This window comes from Dreissena polymorpha, chromosome 1 (assembly GCF_020536995.1).
Source record: "Dreissena polymorpha isolate Duluth1 chromosome 1, UMN_Dpol_1.0, whole genome shotgun sequence".
NCBI classification, from domain to species: Eukaryota; Metazoa; Mollusca; class Bivalvia; order Myida; family Dreissenidae; genus Dreissena; species Dreissena polymorpha.
Window position 1 is genome coordinate 162587857 of NC_068355.1, and position 12772 is coordinate 162600628.

General features: G+C 36.2%; 1 protein-coding gene across 1 annotated transcript in view; it reads left to right on the top strand.

Moving 5' to 3' along the window:
- Positions 1 to 1684: 1684 nt before the first annotated feature.
- Positions 1685 to 12772, top strand: part of LOC127858741 (uncharacterized) — a 47883-nt gene continuing 36795 nt past the window's right edge. Inside the window, exon 1 of the mRNA XM_052395989.1 lies at positions 1685 to 1790. The gene's annotated coding sequence lies outside the window, so the exon portion shown is untranslated. The remainder of the gene's footprint in view (positions 1791 to 12772) is intronic.

The window sequence follows — 12772 nt, forward strand, 5'->3', positions numbered from 1 at the left end:
GCTTTTTCAAGTATTAAAATCGATGTATTCAAATCTACGCGGATGTGTACGGGTAAATGATAAAAATGTCACGCAAAACTTCAATTGTAACATCGGCACTAGGCAAGGGGACGTAACCAGCACTATAATTTTTAATTTATACATGAACGAGTTGTCTACCTTTCTAAAATCTAAAGGTCATAGGGGTATTTTTTATCACCGAAGATATTTCAGACATTATTTGCATTCTTTTTGCCGATGACGTTGCGAGTTGCGCCGATACCGCGATCGAGCTACAATCACAATTGGACTCTATATCAGAATTTTGTGATAATACTGGTATGACAATTAATCAACAAAAGACTGAAATTATTGTTTTTAGAAATGGAGGTCCGCTAAGAGCATACGAACATTGGGTCTTAAAAAATAATCCCGTAAATGTCACATCTGTATATAAATACATGGGTCTTCTTTTTACACCCAAATTATCATGGAGGAAAGCGAAAGAAAAACTTGCAGCTCAAGCCCGAAAATCTATTTTTGCTATTAAATCATACCAAAGAAACTTTGGATATTTTTCATACACGGAATATTTTAAATTGTTTGATTCAATGGTTAAACCCATACTTACATATGGCTCTGAGATATATGGAATAGAATTCTCAGACATTCTCGAAAAAGTGCAAATCGAATGTTGTAAATATTTCCTTGGTGTAAATAAATCTGTAAATGATAGCATTGTATTAGGAGAATGTGGTAGATTACCTCTTTGTATAGAACATCATGTAAAATGCGTTAAATATTGGTGTAAATTGATAAGTATGACAGAGGATCGATATCCTAGAAACTGTTATATTATGTTAAAGCGGCATGACGAAATCGGAAGAACTAATTGGGTGACATCTGTAAAAAATATTTTGTACCGTTATGGATTTGGTTTTGTTTGGATAAGTCAAGAGATAGGAAATGTGGAATTATTCTTAATGTCATTTAAACAAAGATTGATTGATTGTAATACACAGAACTGGCTTGAAGCTCTTGGAAATTCACCAAGATGCGATACTTACAAACAGTTCAAATCTATGTTAAACCCAGAAAAGTATTTGTTTATCGATATACCATTTTATGTTCGAAAGTCAGTTGCTAGATTCCGTTGTTCAAGCCATAAATTAGCTATTGAAACTGGTCGACATTTAGGAATTTCAAGAGAAAACCGATTATGTACATATTGTTCAGTCGTTTTTAATAATATGTGTATTGAAGATGAGTTTCATGTATTTTTTAAATGTCCAAAATTCAACCAAGAAAGGCAAATGTATATCTTTTCATGGTACAATGGTGAACAAAATTTCTTAAATTTTTGCAATCTTATGCAAATCTCTGATGAAAGTAAACTTAAAAGCATAGCCTTTTTTGTAACTGAAATAATGAAAAAGAAAGATGTAGATCAAAATTGATGTTCAAACTTGATGTATCACAACTCAAAAAATAACATGCTGTTACTTATGTATGCTGTATTTTGGGCCGGTGGCCTTTATTTACAAATAAACTTTTGTCTTGTCTTGTCTTGTCTTGACAAGTCATTTTTCCACCCAAGACATATAAAATACACAGATAACACACTATCTTCTTCGCTACAGCTACATTCAATAAAATCTCACGGCGTGCGTGACTTCGCGAGAATCACGCCAAATTGATTTTGGAGATGCCGGAAACAAGTGCTGTCGGCCATTTTGTCACAAAACCATCAATTATTTCTTCGTAATTAATCGACAATATTTGTTGTCGTGGGGTATTCTGGGCATGATCTGGTAAGTTTTTGTTATTTTGATAATATTATTCACAATCTTAATGTGTTAATTTATGTTTTTAGCGCTCGATTGGTGGTTTGCAGAGCAAAATAAATGTCTGAAGTAAACGACGGCGCAACGTCACGAAATAAATAGACTATGTAACTGTCAAGTTTGTCGACACTTTTATTTTTTTTATGCATTATATGTATATAATCAAATTATTGGATGTCACTGATATATTTGTTTATTTTTTACTAATACATAATTTAGACTAATTAAAACCGAATGGCACTGTCCTTGCAAACTATTCCATTATTAATAATATAATTAGCAAATGTAATCAAAACTTATTGAATGTTAAATAGTTTAACTCAATGATATCTGGATCTGGATATGTACGTCGCAGGACCTTTCGGTGTAGGCGCAACGGAAGAGAGGGTGGTTTAGTCCCACTGTAGGACAGTTGACCTGAATATGTCAACTGTGTCCGCGCGAACAACACTTTCTTCAAGATTGTTCCACTCTATTAATGTCTTAGGGAAAAATGAGTTTTTATATAGTTGGGTTTTGCACTGGATTGGTGTGAAACACTTAGAGTTTTTAACTGAATATTGTTCAACGATATTGTTTACTTTGAAGTCTTTGAAATGTTTAGGGGTAATTCTACGCTTTGATTGCCGGACTGGGGTAAGGAAGTCTTGGCTAGGCATTGCTGGCACCAGCCCCTCAACCACCTTGAAGAAGAAGATAAGTCTATTGGCCTTCCTTCTTTCCTGGAGAGGTGGGATCTTCATACTCTTCAGCATGTTTGTCACGTAGCCTGGTGTTTTGGTATAGTAGTCGCCGGTTATGAACCTCGCCGATTGTTTTTGGATCTTTTCAATTTTATCGATGTCTTTTTGAAGGAGTGGATCCCAGACAATGGAGCTATATTCTAGAGTTGTTCTAATTAAGGCGAAGTATGCTGTTTTACGGCAGGATTCGGGGCAGTGTTTCAGGTTGCGTCTTAGGAAGCCAAGTGTAGAGTTTGCTTTTTTGGTGATCTTATTTATGTGTGAGCTCCAAGTTAGGTCTTCTGATATTGTCACTCCGAGGTATGGGTTTTCTGGGACTTGTTGAAGGATGTGGTTTTCGAGTTGATAAAATTTTGAGGTTTTCTGGTTTATGGTTAGTATGTAGCATTTTTTGGCGTTGAATTGCATGCCCCATGTGTTAGCCCAGGTTTCTAGTTTGTTCAGGTCTTGTTGTAAAATTTCATGGTCATGGCGACTTCTGATGGGTCGATAAAGTAAGCAGTCGTCTGCAAATAGGCAGACCGATGACTTAACTGAATCGGGTAGGTCATTTATGTGGCAGAGGAAAAGCAGAGGGCCAAGGACTGTGCCCTGTGGAACACCGGAGTCGACAGTTACCGGGTTTGATTTCTCTCCCTCCACAACAACATTCATGCTCCTGTCTGTAAGGAAGTCCTCGAGCCAGTGATTTATGCTACCAGTGACGCCATACTGCTTCAGTTTATGCAGGAGCTTTTTATGTGGAACCGTATCGAAGGCCTTGCTGAAATCCAGGATAGCCATATCTATCTGCGTGCCAGAGTCATAGTTGGAGAGAAGGTCATGGACAGTGGTCAGTAGTTGTGTTTCACAGGAAAATCCGGTTCGGAAGCCATGGTTTAGTTTAGTTAAGATGTTGTTATTTTCCAGATGGTTTAGGATATGTTTGCATATGATGTGTTCTAGAAGCTTGCATGTTACACAGGTTAGGGAGACGGGTCTATAATTTTCAGCTAGGTGGACGTCGCCTTTCTTGAAAACGGGTGAGACAAAAGCATCTTTCCAATCTCGAGGGAGTTTACCGGAGTCTATAGATATTTGGAATATTGTTGATAAAGCAGGTGCTAACTGGCTGGCGCAGGTCTTCAGTACTAAGTTCGGTATCATGTTCGGTATCATATGATGATGGTCATCCCTCAGACTTAAAATTATAAGTGGAAAGTGTAAAAGTCAGCATTAGATAAAAAGTATTTAAAATTAAAATGTGTTATTGTTATCTCCTTAATTTTGAATTTTTGAACAGCAATGCCAATGAATGCAAAATCTAAGGGTATAATTAATGATCACAAGTTCAGAAGTCTGTCTCCTTTTCAGCTTCTTACAAATTAAGTATAAAAATACTCCCATATATGTTTTAGAATCTGAACATGAACATAATTAAATCAAAGCTTTATCAGCTGAATGAATTATACTGTGACTGAAATAGTTGTGTCTATAATAAATGTTCATTGATAGTACAAAATTTAAATAAATTTATATGTAAATAATTATATATATATAATATTTTATTAAAAACGTTTATTAAGTTATCAGTAACTGGTAATATTTTGTTCTGTACTTTCTTTTAAATTAAATTTACTAAGTAATTGTTCAGCTTCAAAGAAATTTGTCCTATATTACGCTCTGTAAAAACCACTATGTTCAAAATTCCGTCTTGTGGCTTCACAAATATTTAATAAGTTTGAAATTCCTGCGAAAGAAACAAAGTGCATAATTCCATCAACAAATCTCCTTCATACAAATTCTTAATATAAAAATACGCCCGGATGTGTTTTATGCCTGGAAAAAACAGTTGAATTACGCCCAGAAATAATTTTAGTTCCGGGCGTAAAACTCATCCCGCCTGTTGTACGAGCGTAATTCCAACTTTACATGCCAATTCGTCCCGATTACGCCCGGAATCCACCCCATTATTTCGTACAGGTAATAATTTTTAAAAGCAAAAAAATAAAATAAAACTTTTTTATTTAATGAATTTGTGGAATTTAAAGGGATCTTTTCACGCTTTGGTAAATTGACAAAATTGAAAAAAGTTGTTTCAGATTCGCAAATTTTCGTTTTAGTTATGCAGTCTTCGAAATAAGCTTTGAAAAGTTACATGCCAGTCGGGCCAGTTACTTAAGAATTTTTACATGCCCAACATATTTTTTACATGCCCAAACTTTTTTAACCAAAATTATAACAAATCACAACATTTGAACTCTTACATGCTACACATAGTTAAGCAGAACATTTGTTTCAATAGTAGTGAATACAATTACATCTAATCAGTCACTAGAATTAAGACGGTCGATCGTTACACCAGTGCTCTTGAAAAGAGCGTTCTCTGGTGTCCTCGTACCATTTCTTGGCTTCCTTTTTCTCTCAATCATTTTCAATTTTCTATTTTGGAAGTGTTTTATCGGGCTTAGCCCCATCAACATACCTAAGATACTGCATAGCCTCTATGTCGACAATAACATTTGTTTACATTGACAAAAACGGAAGCGTATTACTAGATTGAAACTAGAAATGGCGCGGCAGAGGCCGACGCGTATCCCCACGCCGAATGTTTGACCTAGGTGTGCCCCAGGGTTGGTAATGGGGCCATGCATAGCTGAGATTGACCGTATTGTCATAAGAGAAGTTCATCATCAATTAGAAGTGAATTGGTGTAGAAATGAAGAAGTTATAGTAAAAGGCAATTTTGGGTGGGTGTGACATATGTGGGCAGGGCGCCCCAGGGTTGGTAATGGGGCCATGCATAGTTGAGATTGACCGTATTGTCATAAGAGAGGTTCAGTATCAATTTGAAGTGAATCGGTGTAGAAATGAAGAAATTATAGTAAAAGGCAATTTTGGGTGGGTGTGGTCTATGTGGGCGGGGCGCCCCAGGGATGGTAATGGGGCCATGCATAGTTGAGATTGACTGTATTGTCATAAGAGAAGTTCAATATCAATTTGAAGTGAATCGGTGTAGAAATGAAGAAATTATAGTAAAGGCAATTTTGGGTGGGTGTGGTCTATGTGGGCGGGGCCCCAGGGTTGGTTATGGGGCCATGCATAGTTGAGATTGACCCTAATGTCATAAGAGAAGTTCAGTATCAATTTGAAGTGAATCCGTGTAGAAATGAAAAAATTATAGTAAATGGAATTTTTTGGTGGGTGTGGCCTATGTGGGCGGGCGCCCCAGGGTTGGGATTGGGGCCATGCATAGTTGAGATTGACCCTAATGTCATAACAAAAGTTCAGTATCAATTTGAAGTGAATCCGTGTAGAAATGAAAAAATTATAGTAAATGGAAATTTTTGGTGGGTGTGGCCTATGTGGGCGGGGCGCCCCAGGGTTGGGAATGGGGCCATGCATGGTTGAGATTGACCGTATTGTCATAGGTGAGGTCCAGTATCAATTTGAAGTGAATCGGTGTAGAAATAAAGAAGTAAATGTAAAATAACCTAAAAAAATGAGTGATAATTTCTGACGCGGCCCCACCCCAACCCCTATAACTTTTGACCCAGGGGTCAGATCAAAATTCCAAATAGTGCAGGGTCGCACATATGCTCATAGCTACCATGTGTGTAAATTTCAAGGTTCTAGTGCTTTTAGTGTAGGAGGAGATAGTGGCCAGGACGGACGGACGGACGGACAGACGGACGGACAGACGGACGGACGGCGGAGATCACCACAATATCCCCACCTTTTTTTCAAAAAGCGTGGGGATAATGATCGATTCAAAAAGCATCTTCTCGATTAATGTCTAGAGAAACCGTCGATAAGAACTGATTGTGACCTAACTGCAACCGTCGATAAGAACCGATTGTGACCTAACTGCATCGGTTAAAAACAATAACGATGACGTGTGCAAGCAGGTGCGTGTTGTTAAACCAATCGAATTTCATTGTTTTACAACTTACGGCAAGGTGTTTGTTTGCAAAATTGAAAAATAGATCTGCAAATATCAAGAACCGCTTACGATTTTTTTTTTATAAACTGTCAATTGGCTTCAATAATTTACATGCCCGGCGGGCCACAAACATGAATTTTTGTATGTGCCCGGCAGAAATTTTACTCGCCACGGGCGATCGGGCGTCTGCTAATTTCGAAGACTGGTTATGATATTTGTGAGGAAACAGTAATACTGAACATTTACCATGGTCTAATATAGCCATTATATGCATCTTTTGACGATTTTAAAACCTAAAAATTATAAAGCGTTGCAACGCGAAACGATTGAATAATTTGGAGAGTTCTGTTTTTGTCGTTAAATTTTGTGAAACTACGAAGATTGCTTATATAAGGTATAAAATACGTCAAATATGTGTACTCGGCGGAATAGCTCAGTAGGCTAAAGCGTTTTTACTTCAGGACTCTGGCAGGACTCCAGGGGTCACTGGTTCGAAACCTGGTCCGGGCAATGTTCTTTTCCTTTTTTTAATTTTATTCTTGATTTTTTACTGGAGCTTTTACGATCCAATGTTTACATTTATCAATATAAACTTATAAAGCATTTAATGAATAAGTTAAAAAATGCCAAAATCTGTGAAAAGGCCCCTTTAAGGAAAAATTGATAACTTTACGAATTAAAAAATGTTTTAAATGCAAAAATATGAAATATGTGGCAATTTTTTATTCAATCTCAAAATAATTTTTTACCATCTAAATAACATTAAAATATTTTTAAATGTTCATTTCTTAATTTTGACATCAATGTGAAATGCCTTTAAATTCATGCAATAACATTGAACTAAAAACACTTACTTTCATTTGCAACTGTATCTTATAAACATAGAGGTAACAACAGCAACAATTTACTTGTTAAGATGTGAATGATCAGCAATTTTCTTCCCAAATTTGGAAAAGTACCTGTACCATTACCAATTAGGAAAGTTAGCACGAAAGCCCTGATATTGAGAAAATTCACGTCGTAAAATCTCCCAATTGGGAATTACCATTATGGGTCTTTTTAATTGCTTGGTATCAACAAAGACCTATCCATATGTATATAGATAGGTCTTTGGTATCAAGAGCACAAATCAACTCAAGTATTGTTTAACATTCATTTTGGCTTGAAATGTTCATTGTCAGTGCTCATTTTAATTTTAAACTTGCAGATCATGTATGTTTGGAATAAAATTGACCAAAGTTTCCTTCCTTTTGGGAAACATTAAGACTGAAATAATTGGGAATTGAGTAGTTTTTAGCTCACCGCATTGCTCAGGTGAGCTTTTGTGACCGGTCTTTGTCCGTCGTCCGTCCGTTAACATTTGTTCGTACACACTATAGAGGGCACACTTCTTTTCCGATCTTCATGAAACTTGGTCAGAAGCTTTGTCCCAATGATATCTCGGTCGAGTTTGAAATTGGGTCATGCCAGGTCAAAAACTAGGTCACTAGGTCAAAAAAAAAAAAAACCTTGTAAACACTGTAGAAGTCACATTTCATGCCCAATCTTCATGAAACATTGTCAAAATGTTTGTCTTAATGATATGTTGGTTGAGTTCAAAAGTGGTTCTGGTCCGTTGAAAAACATGGCCGTCGGTGGGCGGGGCAGTTTTCCTTATTTGGCTATAGAGATACCTTGTAAACACTCTGGAGGCCACATTTTTTGTCCAATCTTTATTTAACTTGGTCAGAACATTTGTCCTAATGATATCTCGATTGATTTCGAAACTGGGTCATGATGGGTCAAAAACTAGGTCACTAGGTAAAAAAAAAAGAAAAACCTTGTAAACACTGTAGTAGTCACATATCATGCCCAATCTTCATGTAACTTTGTCAAAATGTTTGTGTTAATGATATGTTGGTTGAGTTCAAAAGTGGTTCTGGTCCGTTGAAAAACATGGCTGCCAGTGGGCGGGGCAGTTTTCCTTATTTGGCTATAGAGAAACCTTGTAAACACACTAGAAGTCACAATTTTTGCCCAATCATTATGAAAGCTGGTCAAAACATTGGTTATATTGATATCTTGGCTGAGTTCGAAAATGGTCCAGATCGATGAAAAAACATGGCCGCCAGTGGGCAGGGCATTTTTCTCTATATGTATGCAGTGAAAACACGTGAACACTCTAGAAGTCACATTTTTGGCCCAATTTTCATGTAATTTGGTCAGAACATTTGTTTCCTTGATACAAGAGTTGAGTTCAAAAATGGTTCCGGTCAGTTGAATAACATGGCTGCCGGGGGGGGGGCAGTTTTCTTATATTTACATGTATATAGTAAAAAAAGCTTGTGAACACTCTAGAAGTCACATTTTTTGCCCAGTCATCATGAAACTTGGTGAAAAGATTGGTTTTATATATATCTCAGATGAGTTCGCAAATGGTCCCTATCGGTCAAAAAAACATGGCCGCCAGGGGGGAGGGGGAGTTTTCCTTGTGTGACTAGAGAGAAACCTTGCAATCGAACACTATAGAAGTCACATGTTTTGCCAAATCATCGTGAAACTTAGTCAATACATTGGTTTTATTGATTTCTCGGACAAGTTGGAAAATGGCTCAGATCGGTGAAACACACTTTTTAGCTCACCTGATTGCTCAGGTGAGGTTTTAGGATTGGTCTTTGTCCGCTGTCCGTCCATCCACATTTGGTTTATAAACACTCTAGCATTCACACTTCTCAAGCAGTCTTTATGAAATTTGCTGAAAGATCTCAGTCAAGTTTGATTATGAGCAAAACCACATAATTAATGTCATTATTATTGCCCTTAGATAAGTTAGATTGTCCAAATTTTCATTATATTATACAAAATCTTTGTAAACACTCTAGAGGTCACAATTTTGTGTCAGATTTTATGAATCTTGGTCAAAATATTTATTTTTGTAAGCAAAGTTTGATGTTTGGTAAGGGGGGTCAACTCAAAATATAGGTCACCAGGTCAAATCTTACAAAAACAAAAACACTCCATATGCCAGAGTTTTGGTTCAATAATGATGAAACTTTACCAGGATGTTTGTCTGGACAATATCAAGATCAAGTTTGACGTTAGGTAAAGATTGAATGAACCGACTCTTCTCAGTTGAGCGAACTAGGGGCCATCTTGGCCCTCTTGTTCTTCAATTGGGAAAGTACCTTTTACAGGTACTTTATAAAGAAAGGAAAAAATCGCTGATGATTGACTTGTCATTAAACCTCGTTATTATGTACAAAACATTATCTTTAAACCTAGTCATCTTCAATTAAAACATAAAACTGTGTCAAAAACATAATGTATAATTAATGGTAGTCATCATGCACAACAACTTAGCACATAGTAATTAATATATCAGTTTTAAAGAACACAATATGTATAAACCTAGTCATCATGCACTGAAATTTAGCATCTCAGTTGCACAAACACAACATCTCTATAAATCCACAATGTCATGCACACCAACTTTTCACAATCTACATGTAGTAACTAGTGTCTTCTGGTCTGCTTTATGTTCCACTATAAGTTCTACCCTGGGGCCATATACCTTAGCACATTCACTCAACAGTTCACTGGATGTTATGTTTTTGGCGTCATACCTGACCCAGAGGTCTCTGTTACTATTCTCAATCCTTTGGCTCGCTGGTCTCACTCTCCTAGTAGACAGACCATCCTTGAGGTACCGTAACTCATACTTAACATCCTCGGCCTCTATGCATAGGTGTTCGGCATTCGGAACTTTCCAAATATCCGCTTCCAGGAATCTTGGGACTGTAGGTCTATGTCGAACCGCACGTCCTTTGGCTTGGCTGGTCGGAACTTGGTCTACATCTGTTGGCCTTTCTAGCTAGACTGTCTGGCAATGGGACGTTTGGGTTGTTGTGGGATCCATGCGCATGCTAGTGTAGGAGGAGATAGTGGCCAGGACGGACAGACAGCGGAGATAACCACATAATGAGATCTATTTTATTGGTAAAATTTGTTAGAGTCTTCCCTAAAAACAACCATCAAAGAACACTAAAGCTTTAGTGCTTTTACTAATGTACTTGTATCCATATTTTCCCACTTGCATATTATTTGTGTTAATTTGCTCTAATTAGATCCAAATAAGATATAATTAGTTGGTACAATTAATTAATTAATATTTTAAACACTCAGGACTAAACTTACATCAATTTGTTGTAAATCATTAATTATTAAGACACATAAAATGCACACACTTTTAATACTTATCGATAAAGTTATCAATTTTTTTCACATATCCCATCATTACAAATAATTACTTCTAATATACGTTTTCATATTATGTAGACAGTTCACTCCCAAAATGGGAGTAAAACGTCTAGGGGGAAATGTCTTGGGGGGGAACGACAGCCACCCGCTGCAAAAAGACGTATTGAATATTTTTCAATAAAAATAAGTTTTTATTTTCCTGGTTGATACTGTTTCAGGTTCTGGTAGTTAATTATTATGACATGAAATTTATTGAAAATTGAAAGTGAAACTGGATTTGGTCATTTTGGGGAATTTTTGAAAAATTGAAATGCCCAAACGATTTTTTGAAAAACTTTTTCATTTCTCATCCCAGATTGATAAAGTAAGATTTGTGTGCTAGGTGAGATGTTAAACTAGGTATGAATTAAAAAAATAACTAGATGCAGATAAGTCATTTTAAAGGATTTTGCCTTTGTACAATAGGTACAATTTTATACTTTTATTTCGTTCAATCATTTTTCACACCTGCTACCAAAATATTTTGTTTCTTTTTGAAAAAACATTTCTATTTCACCTCCAAAATTGTTGAAGTCAGAATTTTATGCTAGTTGAGATGTTAATCTATATATAAATGTTAGAACAAACTAGAGGAAAATATTCAATTTAAAGGATTTGGCCATGTACAATGTTGGTACAATTTTAAACGTTTCCTTTTATCTGAATATATAGTGCAATATTGTGACTAAAAAAAACTTTGGGGAGCATCACCTGCTCCGACAGTTTCTTGTTTTAATAGTTTACTCTGAAAATTCTGTTTTTTCATGATTTATATTTTTGCAACATTGAGGGGTTATGAAGTTTCAAAAATGTTTTGTTTTGTTTTTAAGCCCAAAAGTGGTTCTTTGATAATACTGGATGACATGCACTTCACCGAAACATGTATAATTATATTGTTTATTCTTAAAAATGTATCTCCCCTGTTCACTAAAAATACCACTTTTCATCAGAAAAATCATACAGATATATGTTTTGTTTTTTTAACAAGCAAAAGCTGCATATTGACTCTTTTTATGCTCCCCAAAATTTATTTTGGGGGGAGCATATAGTCGCCGCTTCGTGTGTCCGTTCGTGTGTCGGTCTGTGCACAATTTTTGTCCAGGCTATTTCTCAGAAACTAATGACCAGAATTCAATTAAACTTTATGGGAAGCTTACTACCAAGAGGAGAAATGCATGTTATCAGCGGGTTCTGGTCGGATGATTTTTCACAGAGTTATGGCCCTTTGAAATTTTCCATTAACTGTACATATAGTGCAATTCTTGTCCGGGCTAATTCTCAGCAACTAATGACTGGAATTCAATGAAACTTTATGGGAAGCTTCACTACCAAAAGAAGATGTGCGTATTATCAGCCGGTTCTTGTCGGATGATTTTTCACAGAATTATGGCCCTTTGAAATTTTCCATTGTACATATAGTGCAATTCTTGTCCGAGCTATTTCTCAGCAACTTATTACGTGAATTCAATGAAACTTTATGGGAAGCTTCACTACCAACAGGAGATGTGCATATTATCAGCCTGTTATGGTCGGATGATTTTTCACAGAGTTATGGCCCTTTGAAATTTTCTATAAACTGTACATATAGGGCAATTCTTGTCTGGGCTATTTCTCCCCAACTACTGACTGGAATTCAATGAAGCTTTATGGGAAGCTTAACTACGTTGAGGAGATGCGCATGTTATTTGTGGGTTCTGGTTAGATGATTTATTAAGAGAGTTATGGCCCTTTGAAATTTTTAAGTTGCTAAACCATCCATCGTATTATTTTTTCCAAAGTTATGCCCCTCAAGACGTTTCCTTTTATCTGAATATATAGTGCAATATTGTGACAAAAACTTTGGGGAGCATCACCCGTCTCCGCCGGTTTCTTGTTCTTTTTATTCAGCCATAAGTTCTTCTCAGCCACTTAAGGGTTATGTTGCTTTTACTAAATGAAATAAATATGTGTCATGAATCATTTAATCGGAAAACATTTAATGTTTGTTATAACTTTTAAATAATTCTATG